Source organism: Pristiophorus japonicus, chromosome 12 (assembly GCF_044704955.1).
Source record: "Pristiophorus japonicus isolate sPriJap1 chromosome 12, sPriJap1.hap1, whole genome shotgun sequence".
Classification (NCBI taxonomy): Eukaryota; Metazoa; Chordata; class Chondrichthyes; family Pristiophoridae; genus Pristiophorus; species Pristiophorus japonicus.
The window spans coordinates 13435100-13452297 of NC_091988.1; the positions used below are offsets into that span (position 1 = coordinate 13435100).

At 44.6% G+C, this 17198-nt stretch overlaps 1 pseudogene; it reads right to left on the minus strand.

The window, feature by feature from the left end:
• Positions 1-1451: 1451 nt before the first annotated feature.
• On the minus strand, positions 1452-1654 carry LOC139277737 (U2 spliceosomal RNA; annotated as a pseudogene).
• Between the last annotated feature and the right edge of the window lie 15544 nt (positions 1655-17198).

A 17198-nucleotide genomic window follows, 5' to 3' on the forward strand; every position in this document is an offset into this window, starting at 1 on the left:
CGGAGTCAGAAGATTCTTCATGAGACTGTAGGTCAGTGCCCCGCAGACTGTGAGGAGGACCACTCTCCTTTTTGCAGCGCTTCCTTCTCCGTCCAGCTCGTTGGCTACAAAGTACTGGTCTAGCTGTTCAACGTAGGCTTCCCAGTCCTCACCCTCCGAGAACTTCTCCAGGATGCCCACAGTTTGCTGCATCTTTGCGTTGGATTCGTATACTCGTCGCCAGTTATTGTGTTCCTAACACAGATGAGACTGCACACAGGGAGGTTAAAGTAACAGTGACCTCAGTCTTTAATAAGACACTCCAGAGTGAGGAACAGGCCTTAGGGACCAGCTTAGATACAGTGCTCCCAAGGGATGCTGGGATCCCTTGGGATTTCAGGGGATGAATTCCCTGGTGGCGGAACATGGGAGTGCATGCTTTACAGATACACAACACTTGGTGCAAGCAGAACTCAGTCTTCTGTAAGTCTGCACTACACGGAGTACAACAGTGAAAGAGTCGATAAATAATTTGGCAGCTGTCTGTAAATATATCTTGGGGTACAATTTTACGTTTATCCTAAAAGTGATTATTAAGATGGTCTTCCTGATGCAGGATTGCAGGATGCATTCAGTGGGTCAGGTCTTTGTCAATTGTCGTGTTCCCGGTCCAATCGCTTTACACTCTGGTGATTTATATACTGCGGTAAGATTAAAATGATTTCAATGGAAAAGAAAATTGCAGGAGGTGTAAAACGGGCTGCCGACTCACTATCATAGAAACATAGAAAATAGATGCAGGAGTAGGCCATTTGGCCCTTCTAGCCTGCACCGCCATTCAATGAGTTCATGGCTGAACATTCAACTTCAGTACCCCATTCCTGCTTTCTCGCCATACCCCTTGATCCCCCAAGTAGTAAAGACCTCATCTAACTCCTTTTTGAATATATTTAGTGAATTGGCCTCAACAACTTTCTGTGGTAGAGAATTCCACAGGTTCACCACTCTCTGGGTGAAGAAGTTCCTCCGCATCTCGGTCCTAAATGGCTTACCCCTTATCCTTAGACTGTGACCTCTGGTTCTGGACTTCCCCAACATTGGGAACATTCTTCCTGCATCTAACCTGTCTAACCCCGTCAGAATTTTAAATGTTTCTATGAGGTCCCCTCTCATTCTTCTGCACTCCAGTGAATACAAGCCCAGTTGATCCAGTCTTTCTTGATAGGTCAGTCCCGCCATCCCGGGAATCAGTCTGGTGAACCTTCGCTGCACTCCCTCAAGAGCAAGAATATCATTTGTTGTGCGACCGTCCACACCATGAAGTTATACCCCGTGATTTTAAAAAAAAATTTTTTTTTTTTTTGAAATTCGTTGCCAATCGTTCCAATTCTTTGTCAAATCACAAACGCCAGAGGTCACCTTGCACACATCAAGGATCACTCTGCGCCAATGCTCTTAGCCAAAAGGCCTAGAGCCACTGCACCGTCCCTGGAAGTACTGCAATACCAGGTTCGTGCCATGGAGGTGGATGGGTCAAGCCACCCCACCCACCTCCTATTTCCAAAAAAGCAAGCATATACCTTCCTGATCCAGGGAGAACCACCTTGGGGTTATGGTGGTTACTCCCCTGTCAGGTCAGTCACGCATGATCCTAGCCAAAAGGCCGAGAAGTTATACCCCGTGATGTTTTATTGGTTCATGTAAACTGTGCCAGAATAAGTGGTCATTTGGTTCCTGACTTGAGAGTGTGACTGAGACTAGATACACCGACTGCTCATGGCGGCACAAGTGTTTAGCAAAAAATATTGTTATTTGGCAAGGTATTAAGTCTAGATTTATTTTGACAATAAGCATTTCTTTGCTCGTGCATTGAACATCCGACATCAGTTCCACCGCCCGCCTCGCCGCCCCCCACCCCTGCTTCCCTGACCGCTATCGCACCCACCTGTGCGCCCATGAGGGCGGACACTCGCTCTTCCACCTCCGTGAAGGCGTGGAGCTCAGGCTCCCCTCCTCCGGTCCGCAGTTGTTGTCGCCGGTTGTGAGCGAGCTTCGCCTGCAATAACAAACAGAAGGTGTGAGTAAGTGTGCAGCTAATCGTCTGCCACACGGGCCTTGCTGCATTGAATAGCTGCTCCTGTATGGACGTGGTGCAGATGTCCATTTGACTCTCAGTAGCTGCGCCGAGTGACTGTGTGAATGGTGGGATTTGGTGGCTACCCGCTAAGATTGAGGGTAAGGCTAATGTTTTGCAAATGCATATAGAGAGTGAAAAGGTGGTAAAAGGAGGGCTGGGGCTGAGTCAGGACCCAGAAGGAGAGCTGCACATAGAGGCCCAGGGTATGGCTGCTGAACTGAGGTGGAACTTTGCAGCTCTCTTCGGCAACGAAGAGCACGGGCTGGTACACATAGTGAAGGAGCAGGTGCTGCACAGACTGTACATTGTGTGAGACAGTGAGGATCACATTATGGCATTGTAAGGTTAATAGCAAGGGTACTCGCCCTGACCACCCGAGTGAGGCCGTTCACCTTCTTGCGACATTGTGTCACAGTTCTGGCCACCATGCTCCTCGCCAACACGTGCTGTGCCTCCTCCCTGCACAAACAGCGAAAAACTCTAGGCAGGACCCTCCTGCCACTCTCAGGCTGCAGGGCGTCCCTTCGCCTCTCCACAGCCTCCATCGAAGCCTCCAGGATCGCATTGGGAAAGCAGTGGGCACGCTGGCGAGCCATGTTGCCGCTCTGACCTGACTGCGATGGTGAAACTGCGCCTGTGCAGTGTCATCTTACCTCCCCTTTAAGAAGAGGCTGGCGCTGGACTGTCTGGCGCCCATCGCCTCATCCACGTTCTCACTGGGAATTTATCACTATGATTTTCCCCTTCACCGCCCTAAGAGAATTGTGCAATGACCGATTTACCGATCCATTTCCCTCTTGGGGCGCTGAAGCCGAATTTTGCTGTAGACAGCGTTAAAATTCACAAGCCACTCCAGTTACCGACCAGCCGCGATTAACACCTCAAAATGACCGATACCGAACTTCTAGCCCATTCTGTTTTCATGCATGAAATAATTGCACGCTTCCTGTGAGCAAAAAAGGTCACAGAAGGAGAACAGCCGACCTCCATTGAGTAAACCCACAGGAGAGAAAGGCTATGGAGGTCCTTGAACCCCCCCTCAGATGTGGGTGGGGCTGTACTCACAGGTGGTTGTGCAAAACAAGTGCTAATGTTCACAGATCAAATATAAAAATATAAATTTTCTGATACTCCCACTCTGAGGAGGCTCTTTCATAAGAATAGTCATCATCATCATCATAGGCAGTCCCTCGAGGCGAGGATGACTTGCTTCCATGCCAAAAGAGGATGAGTTCACAGGTGCTTCAATGAAGGAACTAAAATTCCAGATCCCAAACTACATCCTGAAGGGTGGAAGATGCACACGGGATTGACAGAGCTAAGTCTTGGTCCAGTGGCAAGGGTTAGCCAAGACGACTGGAGACCTGCTCTATAGTAAAGGAAAAGTGGTTAGCAGGAAACACGGTGCATATCTTTTTTTTTCTCCACGGGAACTAGAAGTAGGAAAGTAGAGGCAGATGGAGAAATGGATGAATTGCATATCATTGAAGAGCAGGGACTGCCAGCTGAAATTCACCCACAGCGTCATTCACCATTCAGTTGTACTCACCAGCCCAGATAGAGTCACTCAGGGTGAGTTGAGATGAGGAGTGGAATACTGGGTCATGTCTAACACACCAGCCAGCCAGATGAACATCTAGTTAAAGTGGAGAAGGATGTTGCTGAGCAGAGGCTAAGGAAATGTCAGACCTTAGCTGAATAGCACTTGGACAATTAACTCAGGAACCCTGCTATGCTAGCAAAGCATAACATACAACAACAACAACAACTTGTATTTATATCGCGCCCTTAATGTAGTGAAAAGTCCCAAGGTGCTTCACAAGAGTATTATGAGATTAAATATTTGACACCAAGCCACATAAGTAGAAATTAGCACAGGTGAGAGTCAAAGAGGTAGGTTTTAAGGAGCGGTTTCAAGGAGGAAAGAGAGGTAGAGAGATGAAGAGGTATAGACAGGGAATTCCAGAGCTTGGGGCCCAGACAACAGAAGGCATGGCCCCACCAATGGTTGAGTGATTATAATCAGGGATGCTCAAGAGGGCAGAATTAGAGGAGCACAGACATCTTGGGGGATTATGGGGCTGGAGGAGATTACAGAGATAAGGAGGGGCGAGGAGGCCATGAAGGGATTTGAAAACAAGGATGAGAATTTTGAAATCGAGGCGTTGCTTAACCGGAAGCCAATGTAGGTCAGCGAGCACAGGGGTAATGGGTGAGTGGGACTTGGTGTGAGTTAGGACACGGGCAGCTGAGTGTTGGATCAGTTCTAGTTTACGTAGGGTAGAATGTGGGAGGCCAGCTAGGAGTGCGTTGGAATAGTCAAGTCTAGAGTAACAAAGGTATGGATAAGGGTTTCAGCAGCAGATGAGTTGAGGCAAGTGCGAAGATGGGCGATGCTACGGAGATGGAAATAGGCACTTAGTTATGATGCAGATATGTGGTCGAAAGCTCATTTCACATGAAGGCACTGCCAATGTCTCACTTCACACCTGCATCCTCAGGCTTTCTTGTATATGTGTCTCACGACATGTCAGTATCTTACCTAAACTATCCGTACTTCTCCGATGGACTATCTCTGGGCTGCTAAGTATAAAGGAGAAGAAGAATGGTGGAATGGGTGACTAGGTGGTAGTATTGCTAGAGGTAGAGAAAACTGCAATCCCTTGGCCATCTAAAACCTTTTATTCTGTTTCCGAGCTTGCAAGATAAAACAGTATTACCGGCATGATATCTTAAACAGCTACTTTGTGGAACTCTTATGAGGAAACTGGTAGTTGGTGGAGAGATTAATGAATACATATAAATATTTTACAAAAGGAAAGTATATCATAGAATCATCGAATAGTACAACACAGAAGGAGGCCATACAGCCCATCCAGTCTGTGCCGGCTCTTTCAAAGAGCAATCCAGTCAGTCCCGCTCCCCCGCTCTTTCCCCACATCCCTGCAATTTTTTTCTCCTTCAAATATTTATACTAATTCCCTTTTGAAGGCTACTATTGAATCTGTATCTACCACCCTATCAGGCAGTGCATTTCAAATCCTTACCACTCGTTGTGTAAATGTTTTGTTCCTCATGTCGCCCCTGGTTCTTTTTCCAATCACCCTAAATCTGTGCCCTCAGTATGTGATCACAAACTGATCCCCAGATGTCAGGCTAGAGCTGGTTCTAATGATTGACAGCGTGCTTTCCACATGATGAGTTAATGTGTGGCTGCCTGCAATTTCTCCCCCAGTGGCCTGCTGTTCTCTGGCATTATGTGCTATCTTCTCCCACTGGAGGAACGCATTGTGTTAATTGGCTGTAGCAGTTTTCAGATCTAGACCGTAGTTAGAAGGCAACAAGGGTTTAGAATATGAGACATTAATAAGCTAGTTTGTGTTACAGAATGTGAGACAGATAACATAAGTGATGCCAGGTTACAGTGCGTCTGGGGAAAGGAACAAAGTGCTATATAATATTGACCTCATCTCCTCTGGAGGTCTTCCCTTTACGGCCACCAACCTCATAGTTCCCCAACCCCACACAGCCCACTTTTACCTCCTTCCCAAGATCCAACTTCTTCTTTGACTCCACTCACTTCCTCAAAATTAAAGGGGATATGTGGAACATTCTTTGTTCCAATCCTACTCGGGTCCCCTCCCTCACCTCTTTTTCCGATACATTGATGACTGTATTGGTGCCATTTCCTGCTCTCACCCTGAACTTGAAAATTTCATTCACTTTGATTCCAATTTCCATCCTTCCCTCACCTTCACATGGTCCATCTCCGACTCTTCCCTTCACTTCCTCAACTTCTCTGTCTCCATTTCTGCACATAGACTATTGACAAACATTCACTATAAGCCCACTGACCCCCACAGCTACCAGGACTATGCTTCCTCCCACCCCACTTCCTGTAAGGACTCTATTCCATTCTCCCAGTTTTTCCGTCTCCGTCACATCTGCTCTGATGATGGCATCTTCCATACTAGTGCTTCCAATATGTCTTCCATTTTCCTCAACTGAGGATTCCCCTCTACTATGCTTGATATGGCCCTCGACCGTGTTCATTTTATTTTCCGCACCTCTGCTCTCACTCCTTCCCCTCCCTCCCAGAACCATGATAGAGTTACCCTTGTCCTCACTATTCGCCCCACCAGCCTTCACGTTCAACGGGTCATCCTCCGCCATTTCCGCCACCTCCAGCGCGATCCCACCACTAAACACATCTTCCTCTCCGTGTCAACCTAGTCCACTCCTCAATCACCCCCAGCATCCCCTCCCCTTCCCATGGCACCTTCCCGTGCAAGTGCAGGAGATGTAACACCTGCCCTTTTACCTCCTCCCTTCCCACTGTCCAGGGCCCCAAGCGAAGCAGCGATTTACTTGTAGCTCTTGCAATTTAGTATACTGTATTCGCTGCCTCTACATTGGGGAGACCAAACGCAGATTCTGTGACCGCTTTACAGAACACCTCCATTCAGTCCGTAAGTGTGACCCCGAGCTTCCGGTCGCCTGTCGCTTTAATTCTCCGCTCCTCTCCCATGCTGACCTCTCTGTCCTCGGCCTCTTACACTCTTCCAACGAAGCTCAACGTAAACTTGAGGAACAGCACCTCATCTTTCGATTAGGCATTTTACAACCTTCTGGACTCAACATCGAGTTCAACAATTTCAGACCATAACCTCTGCCCACATTTTTATATTTTTTCTCACATGGCAGCTGTTGATGGTTTATCCATTCCCATTTACAGCTCATCGAGACTCAGCTTTTGTTCCTTAAGTTGTCCCTATTACCATCTCCTTTTGCCTTGCACCATCATCCCTTTTGTCTTTTAATCTCTCCTGCCTTCCACCCTATCACAGACCTTCCCTTTTGTTCTTTCCTCCCCTCCCACCTTTCCCTGCCCCTACACTTGCTTAAAAACCGGTTACATCTGTAACTATTTCCAGTTCTGACGAAGGGTCATCGACCTGAAACATTAACTCTGTTTCTCTCTCCACAGATGCTGCCTGACCTGCTGAGTATTTCCAGCATTTTCTGTTTTAATTTTATTCTGTATAATACTCCAAAGGACATGACTTGAATATTGGGGCCGCTTTGTGTTTTAGTAAGTTTTCCTGTTAATCACCGACCACTTACTTACCTTTGCTGTCCTTGTGAGGTAATTAAACATCTGAAACTATAACAGGGTCAATGGGTTGCCACTCACTGCACAGCCACCTCCTTCCACCTGAGCTGTGCTGCTGCATTTCATAGTTTCCTCCCAGCTATTCCAATGATGGCATCCCTTTGTTATCTTATTTCTGAGAGCAAAACTACAATATCAGCCTCAGAGAAATTTGATACTCGCCTTTTCTCACAGGGCAGGCACATGCAGGAGCAGTAGCAGTCACACGTGAAGCTTAGCTACAGTCCTTGCAGATATGTTGCAGTGCTATTCTATGGTGATAGTGCGATGAAATGGCACAGAGGGCAACCCTCCTTGCAAACATCTCATGCAGCATCATCTCAACTTCATGTGCTCTGTTCCCAAATCAGGCCCAACCTGATTCAGTCTGAGCCTGGGTTGAATCAGCATAGTTTAAATCCACAGTATTCCTAAAGGCATTATTATTACTATACTGTTCAAGTTTTGAAAGGTATGTCTATTTTAGATATAAGAGGTCTACTTAAATTAGAATCAAAACATTTTGTTTTGTTAAAGAAAAATTAAGCTGTAATATTAATGCCCTAAACATGGACAGTGATGTTGAAATCAAACAGTACATTAAACTATATCTATAAACATCGAAAATGGTGAGGAAGTCAGAGCCAATTACCATATGCTTTCTGCTTATTGTTTTTTGAATTGGTGTTGTATTTTGAAATGACTTGTGTGAATCCCAATGATCTAGTCTAGTGAAAGTTAAGAATATGTAAATATTAAACAGACGTTGGTGCTTGACAGACATTGACTCAAATTGAAGCTGCAATTATGATTACAAGGTTATTTATCAATTGATTAGTGTTTTAATGCAGCAAGTCTGCCGAAAGACATTTTGCCATGATTCAACCACCGGCTGTATAGTGAGATCAGAAGATCTTACAGGAGCAGCATACTTTTAAAATCTTGCAATAAAATTGTTCAGAAAATAAACAGATCTTGGCTAAAAATACAAACGACAGCTTGCAGAGCACTGCAATCTTTACTGATGACCGCATTGCTCCTCAGGAGTGGTTATACCCTTAGTAGCTTTTACAACACAGGATGTTCCTGACTGTCCCAGGACAACAGCCTATCGGGAAAACTGCCCAATCAGATGGTAATGTCTCTTTAAATCGGGAATTTCAGAAGTAATTCTTCACCATTTTGAGCTTGTCCAAAAACAATGGACTTCATTTCATAAAAGCTGCAAGATACCATAATGAGCAATTTATAAAACATGTACAGGCATTATTCTGGTCATTTTGTACAATTAAAAATAATAACTGCCCTAAAATTATCAATAAAATCATTTTCCACATTTTATCTGGAAGCGTATTTGGTTATATGCAATCTGTCTCACAACAGCAGTGGAAGTAATAGCTGCACTCACGGGACTAGATACAAAAGCTTTGTACACTTAGAATGAAATTAAAACAGTTGTTGGAAAATAACATAATACTAAAACAGCTGCAATGGGTAACCATCAATAATATGGACCAACTCCACCTTGCCTTATTATTGGTTAATAGCCCTGAAAGGTCACCTACCACTATAGTTATTTTTACCAGTATTTAACTGAACAGCACTGCTGCTGTCAAAAACTGTAAATAGTTACTCGGCTGTTGAACACAAGGATGTTGTCAATTTGTTCATTGTCTTTAGATGTATGCCCAGTATATTACTTTGTATCATTTAGGAGTCAGCCGTGGCTCAGTTGGTAACAAACTTGCCTCAGGAGGTTGTGGGTTCAAGTCCCATTCCAGAGACTTGAGCACAAAAATCTAAGCTGACACTCCAGTGCAGTACTGAGGGTGCCCTGCACTGTCAGAGGTTGCGTCTTTTGGATGAGACATTAAACCGAGGCCCCTTATGCCTTCTCAGGTGGACGTAAAAGATCCCATGGTATTATCTCGAAGAAGAGCAGGGGAGTTATCCCCGGTGTCCTGGCCAATATTTATCTCTCAATCAACATAACAAAAACTGATTATCTGGTCATTATCACATTGCGGTTTGTGGGAGCTTGCTGTGCCGCAAGTTGGCTGCTGCGTTTCCTGCATTACAACTGTGACTACACTCCAAAAAGTACTTCATTGGCTGTAAAGCACTTTGGGAGGTCTAGTGGCCATGAAAGGGGCTATAAAAATGCAAGTCTTTATTTCTTTCCGATGGTGACCAAAATATATTTACTGTTTCCAGTTTTTCTACCTTGTTTTCAAAATAAACTACATAAAGTCTGTTATATATGCAGACTATAGATATACTCTCTGTGTAATCACTGTATAGTTGCATAAGATGGAGCCGTGTTACCTGATGTACTCTCAATAAGGTTTACACTGTGTATATACTATGCTGGCACCACTAGAGGGTGCAACTGGTGGAGACCGGGGTTTCCGCCAGAGGGCACTGTGGTGGGAGACCTGACAGTCACCTACATAGGTGCGCAGGGCCCAGTATAAAAGGCTGCCCACCATGCTTGTGCCCCACTCTGGAGTTACGAATAAAGGACCAGGGTCACTACAGTTTGAGTACAACACATTGCCTCGTGGAGTCATTCATAAGTGCTTTACAGACATAATGAAGTCCTATACAACTAAATATAAATATATCTGGTTTTAAGTCTTCTGAATATTGATGATTCACAAATGCAGTATATTGATCGGTGATTATAATTTTGCAGCAGAAAAACCCTTTGTTAATATTCCAAATTTAATTGTTAATGATCATAGAATCATAGAATCTTACATCACAGAAAGGGACCAATGCGGCCCATCCTGCCTGGCTCTTTGAAAGAGCTGTCCAATTTAGTTCCATACCCCAGTTTTGTCCCTATAACCCTGCAAATTAGTTCTCTTCAAATACATGTCCAGTTGCCTTTTGAAAGGTCCTGTGGAATCTGATTCCACCAGCCTTTCAGGAAGTGTGTTCCAGATCATAACTGCCCACTGTGTGAAAAGAATTCTCTTTATTTCCTCTCTAGTGCTTATGCCAATTATTTTAAATCTATGATCTCTGGTTACAAGAGGAATTAGTTTCTACCTCCTTGCTCTATTAAAACCCCCTCGTGATGTTGAACATCTCTATTAGGTCTCCCCTTAACCTTCTCAGCTCGAAGGAGAACAATCCCAGCTTCTCCAATCTCTCCGCATAACTGAAGTCCCTCATCCCTGGTATCATCCTGGTAAACCTCCTCTGTATCCTCGCCAAGACCTTGACATCCTTCCTAAAGTGTGGTGCCCAAATTATACACAATACTCCAATTGAGGCCTAACCAGTGAATTGTAAAGGTTTAGCATGACTCCCTTGTTTTTTGTATTCAATGCTTCTATTTACAAAACCAAGGATCCCATTTGCTTTCTTAACCACCTTATCAATTTTCCCTGCCACCTTCAAGCATTTATGAACATGTACCCCCAGGCCCATCTAATAAAAGTATTTGCTTTATATTGTATGAATAAAAAGAAAAGTGTCAAATGCAAAAATTCTATATTTTACCCTGGTTCCCTACAACACAGGAAGTGACAGAAACAACCGACCTGGTCACAGCTCTGAAAAGGATAAATACAAAATAACACATCAATCATATCCATCAACCTATGCCCTACCTGCACAGCCATTGAATCCAACTTGTAAATCCACTGGCATCTAATACCTCGTTTTTATGATACAGGTTGAACCTCCCTTATCCGGAACCCTCGGGACCTGGACTGTTCTGGATAGGGGATTTTTCCGGACAAGGCGAGGTCATATTAAATTGGATGGTACAGGTACTGAGCAAGGGATATCAGGGCTGGCTGGCTTGGGGCTGGGAGTGCGGCAGAGAGATCATGGGGGTGGTGGGGGGGATGGTGGAGGGGCAGTTGATCACGGGGTCAGGCCAGCGATTGCAGGAGTCGTCAGCGAGGAAGGACTCCAGTTTGTTCATGTCGGAGTTCTGTGCATGAGCCACCCGGTGCCGGGAATGGTTCTGGATGAGGGGTGGTTCTGGATAAGGGAGTTTGGGATAAAGGAGGTTCAACGTGTAGAACCATTTCAAAACTATGATGTGTCATCATTTGCCCTACTTCACCAATTATAGTAATGTTTTGGCATTGATGTGATGTGAAAATTTACAACTGAGTCATTAATGTAATCAGACTGATCAACCTCTGTAGGAACATAGGAATTGCTGGATAAAAAAAGACCCAGGTCCATATCATTTGCTTCTACCATCCTGAGAGTTGCATGATATAATGGAGTTGTTGACTAATCATTAGCAAACAGTCTCTATCAAGTAGTCTATAACAGACCCAGACATGAGGTGAGGCAAACCCTAGTGGTGGTAAGATTTGGGAGCCATAGGTCCAAAGTTACCTATTCCTCCCAAGCATGCTACACTTACCATATATACCTGTGGTGATAGCTACATAATCTTCTCAGATGCATCTTGATTATGTTCCTACAGCATAGGGTCATTATCAGCTCTGAAATTGACGAAGGAAAAATCACTGCTTTGCCAGCTGAATATTTCGATGATCACAAGTCTGCAGATGACATGAAACTCAGGAATGTAGTAAACAATGAGGAATACAGCAACAGACTTCAGGAAGCCACAGATGGACAGGTGAAATGGGCAGACACATGGCAGATGAAATTTAACGCTGAGAAGTGTGAAATTATACATGTTGGTAGGAAGAATGTGGAGAGGCAATATGAACTAAATGGTGCACTTTTAAAGGGGGCGTAGGAACGGTGACGTTGGGATGTGTGTACACAGATCTTTGAAGGTGGCAGGACAGGTTGAGAATGCTGTTATAAAAGCATATGCGTTCCTTGGCTTTATTAACTGAAGAATAGAGCACAAAGGCAAGGACATTATGCTAAACCTTCATTAAACACTGGTTAGACCTCAGCTGGAGTACTGTGTTCAATTCTGAGCACAGAACTGTAGGAAGGACGTCAAGGCCTCAGACAGCATGCAGAATAGATTTAGGAGAATGGCACCAGGGATGAGGGATTCACTCATGTGGAGAGACTGGAGAAGCTGGGGTTGTTCTTCTTAGAACAGAAAAGGTTAAGAGAATCAATAGAGGTGTTCAAAATCATAAATGTTTTGATAGAGTAATTCATCATCATTGGCAGTCCCTCGGAATTGAGGAAGACTTGCTTCCACTCTTAAAATGAGTCCTTAGGTGGCTGAACAGTCCAATATGAGAACCACAGTCCCTGTCACAGGTGGGACAGATAGTCGTTGAGAGTAAGGGAGGGTGGGACAGGTTTGCCGCACGCTCCTTCCGCTGCCTGTGCTTGGTTTCTACATGCTCCCGGCGATGAGACTCAAGGTGCTCAGCGCCCTCCCGGATGCATTTCCTACACTTAGGGCGGTCTTTGGCCAGGGATTCCCAGGTGTCAGTGGGGATGTTGCACTTTATCAGGGTAGTGTAATTAAAGAGAAACTGTTTGCAGTGGCAGAAAGGTCGGTAACCAGAGGACACAGCTTTACGGTGATTGGCAAAAGAAGCAGAGGCGACATGAAGAAACATTTTTTTTTTACATAGCGAGTTGTTGTGATCCAGAACGCACACCCTGTAAGTGTGGAAGCAGATCCAATAGCAACATTCAAAAAAGAATTGGGAAAAAGGAAAAAAAAATCCTGGGCTATAGGGAAAGAACAGGGGAGTGGGAGTAATTGGATAACTATACCAAAGAGCCAGCACTGACACAAGGGGCCAAATGGCCTCCTTCTGTGGTACATCATTCTATGATTCTATGTCAATCGTGTTTTGAAGAATGTACCCGCTGCTCTAATAATAAGCAGACAACAGCTTGTTCTACAATTTTCTGCTTAATAGGCTATAGAAAAAGGTATTTGTGAACCATGACTTCACAGTTGAGGTGTAACTTGAGATTGGTATTACAAACTCAAGAATTAAGTGATTTTTTACAGTTTATACTAGCTCAGTGGCAAAGATTGTGGTCGCTGAACATTTTGTGATATACTGGATGCTATGAACCAAAGCCGTTGTATTCTGTTAAGCAGTCAAAACTGAACCACCTGCCGATTCTAATAATGCAACTTGCTGGGAAACGATAATGGCTGGATGTGTTCCAAAATACCCCTTATAAAGCTAGAATTATGGATCAATAGTTTCTACCCTTCTCCCACAAACCTCTCTCCCTCTACCTTTCACTGAGAACATCTTGTTATACTGTAGCATAATCAGTTATCAATAATGGTGACCATGAAACTATCGGATTGTTGTAAAAACCCATCTGGTTCACAAATGTTCTTTAGGGAAGGAAATCTGCCGTCCTTAACTGGTCTGGCCGATATATGACTCTACACCCACAGCACTCTTAACTGCCCTCTGAAATCGCCTAGCAAGCCACTCAGTTGCAACAAACCACTACAAGAAAAAATGGCCCTGAATCGCGGCCCCTAAGGGTGGATACGAGATGCACTCATGCCCATAGGAGTCCCACAAGTTCCGGGTTTAGGCATGCGAAGCGCAGGCGTCTAAACCCGGAACTTGCGATTTGTCATCAATCCTCTTGACAGATCGCACGTATCCAGAAATGGAGGCCATTTGCCCAACTTCCGCCCAGCAAATGCCCTTGAAATTCTTTCGGCTGATGAAAGCAGGCGTAAGGCCAGAAAAATACAATTTTTTCAATAATTTAAACATTTAAAATCCTGATAAGGTACGTTTATTTTTAGACCCTTTAAAACATGCACATTTATTTTTCGAAAAATGATATTTTTGTTTTAAATAATTAATGAAATACCATTTTGATTAATTTTAAATATAGGATGCTTTTAAAAAATTTATTTTAAGTGTTTCTCTGTTTTTGGGGGTATTCCCATTCATACTTACGGTGATTCCAGAATTGCTACAAGTATGAATGGGAATACCCCTGCTTGGATTAGTTGGGCCACGTGATCTCAGGGACGCGTATAAAGTGCCTACGCAGGCCTTCGCTTAGAGTCCCAGGACCAAAAGTCTCGGAACCTCCCGGACCCCCAAGTGGATGCATAGAAATTTTTCAGGTCGGACATATCTGCCTGCGGTCAGCCTCCCAACCACAATTTTTTGGGCCAGTTAAAAAGTACAAAACCGGATGGACCACCCGGTCGAGCACCGACCCCGGCACCGGCTACAGATACGACAATGGCACAGCCAGCCCAGGCGACCCGGCAAAGTCCTCCTCACCAACATCTGGGGACTTGTGCTAAAATTGGGAGAGCTGTCCCACAGCAACAGCCTGTCTTAGTCATACTCACAGAATCATACATTTCAGCCAATGTCCCAAACTCCTCCATCACCATCCCTGGGTATGGAGTCAGAAACAGATGGTAGAAAGGTAAAAAGCGACAGTGGAAGGCCGAGTAAACAAAGGCAAGAAACAATCATAATTCTAAAAGGACCAAGGGTGTTAAAAAAACAAGCCTGAAGGCTTTGTGTCTTAATGCAAGGAGTGTCCGTAATAAGGTGGATGAATTAACTGTGCAAATAGATGTTAACAGATATGAAAATGATTGGCATTACAGAGACGTGGCTCCAGGATGATCAGGGCTGGGAACTCAACATCCAGGGGTATTCAACATTCAGGAAGGATAGAAAAAAAGGAAAAGGAGGTGGGGTAGCATTGCTGTTTAAAGAGGAGATTAATGCAATAGTTAGGAAGGACATTGGCTTGGATGATGTGGAATCTATATGGGTGGAGCTGTAGAAGACCAAAGGGCAAAAAACGTTAGTGGGAGTTGTGTACAGACCTCCAAACAGTAGTAGTGATGTTGGGGAAAGCATCAAACAGGAAATTAGGGGTGCATGCAATAAAGGTGCAGCAGTTATAATGGGTGTCTTTAATATGCACATAGATTGGGCTAACCAAACTGGAAGCAATACGGTGGAGGAGGATTTCCTGGAGTGCATAAGGGATGGTTTTCTAGACCAATATGTCAAGGAACCAACTAGGGGGGAGGCCATCTTAGACTGGGTGTTGTGTAATGAGAGAGGATTAATTAGCAATCTCGTTGTGCGAGGCCCCTTGGGGAAGAGTGACCATAATATGGTGGAATTCTACATTAGGATGGAGAATGAAACAGTTAATTCAGAGACCATGGTCCAGAACTTAAAGAAGGGTAACTTTGAAGGTATGAGGCGTGAATTGGCTAGGATAGATTGGCGAATGATACTTAAGGGGTTGACAGTGGATGGGCAATGGCAGACATTTAGAGATCGCATGGATGAACAAAAACAATTGTACATTCCTGTCTGGCGTAAAAATAAAAAAGGGAAGGTGGCTCAACTGTGGCTATCAAGGGAAATCAGGGATAGTAATAAAGCCAAGGAAGTGGCATACAAATTGGCCAGAAATAAAGTGAACCCGGGGACTGGGAGAAATTTAGAACTCAGCAGAGGAGGACAAAGGGTTTTATTAGGGCAGGGAAAATAGAGTACGAGAGGAAGCTTGCAGGGAACATTAAGATGGACTGCAAAAGATTCTATAGATATGTAAAGAGAAAAAGGTTAGTAAAGACAAACGTAGGTCCCCTGCAGTCAGAATCAGGGGAAGTCATAATGGGGAACAAAGAAATGACAGACCAATTGAACAAGTACTTTGGTTCGGTATTCACTCAGGAGGACACAAACAACCGTCCGGATATAAAAGGGGTCAGAGGGTCTAGTAAAAAGGAGGAACTGAGGGAAATCCTTATTAGTCAGGAAATTGTGTTGGGGAAATTGATGGTTTGAAGGCCGATAAATCCCCAGGGCCTAATGGACTGCATCCCAGAGTACTTAAGGAGGTGGCCTTGGAAATAGCGGATGCATTGACAGTCATTTTCCAACATCCATAGACTCTGGATCAGTTCCTATGGAGTGGAGGGTAGCCAAAGTAACCCCACTTTTTAAAAAAGGAGGGAGAGAGAAAACAGGGAATTATAGACCGGTCAGCCTGACATTGGTAGTGGGTAAAATGATGGAATCAATTATTAAGGTTGTCATAGCAGCGCATTTGGAAAGAGGTGACATGATAGGTCCAAGTCAGCATGGATTTGTGAAAGGGAAATCATGCTTGACAAATCTTCTGGAATTTTTTGAGGATGTTTCCAGTAGAGTGGACAAGGGAAAGCCAGTTGATGTGGTGTATTTGGACTTTTGGAATGCTTTCGACAAAATCCCACACAAGAGATTAATATGCAAAGTTAAAGCACATGGGATTGGGGCGAGTGTGCTGACATGGATTGAGAACTGGTTGGCCGACAGGAAGCAAAGAGTAGGAGTAAATGGGTACTTTTCAGAATGGCAGGCAGTGACTAGTGGGGTACCGCAAGGTTCTGTGCTAGGGCCCCAGCTGTTTACATTGTACATTAATGATTTAGACGAGGGGATTAAACGTAATATCTCCAAATTTGCGGATGACACTAAGTTGGGTAGCAGTGTGAGCTGCGAGGGGGATGCTATGAGGCTGCAGAGTGACTTGGATAGGTTCGGTGAGTGGGCAAATGCATGGCAGATGAAGTATAATGTGGATAAATGTGAGGTTATCCACTTTGGTGGTAAAAACAGAGAGACAGACTATTATCTGAATGGTGACAGATTTAGGAAATGGGGAGCTGCAACGAGACCTGGGTGTCATGGTACATCAGTCATTGAAGGTTGGCATGCAGGTACAGCAGGCGGTTAAGAAAGCAAATGGCATGTCGGCCTTCATAGCGAGGGGATTTGAGTACAGGGGCAGGGAAGTGTTACTACAGTTGTACAGGTCCTTGGTGAGGCCACACCTGGAGTTCTGTGTCTAGTTTTGGTCGCCTAACTTGAGGAAGGACATTCTTGCTATTGAGGGAGTGCAGCGAAATTTCACCAGACTGATGTTGGGGAAGTCCAGAACCAGGGGTCACAGTCTAAGGATAAGGGGTAAGCCATTTAGGAC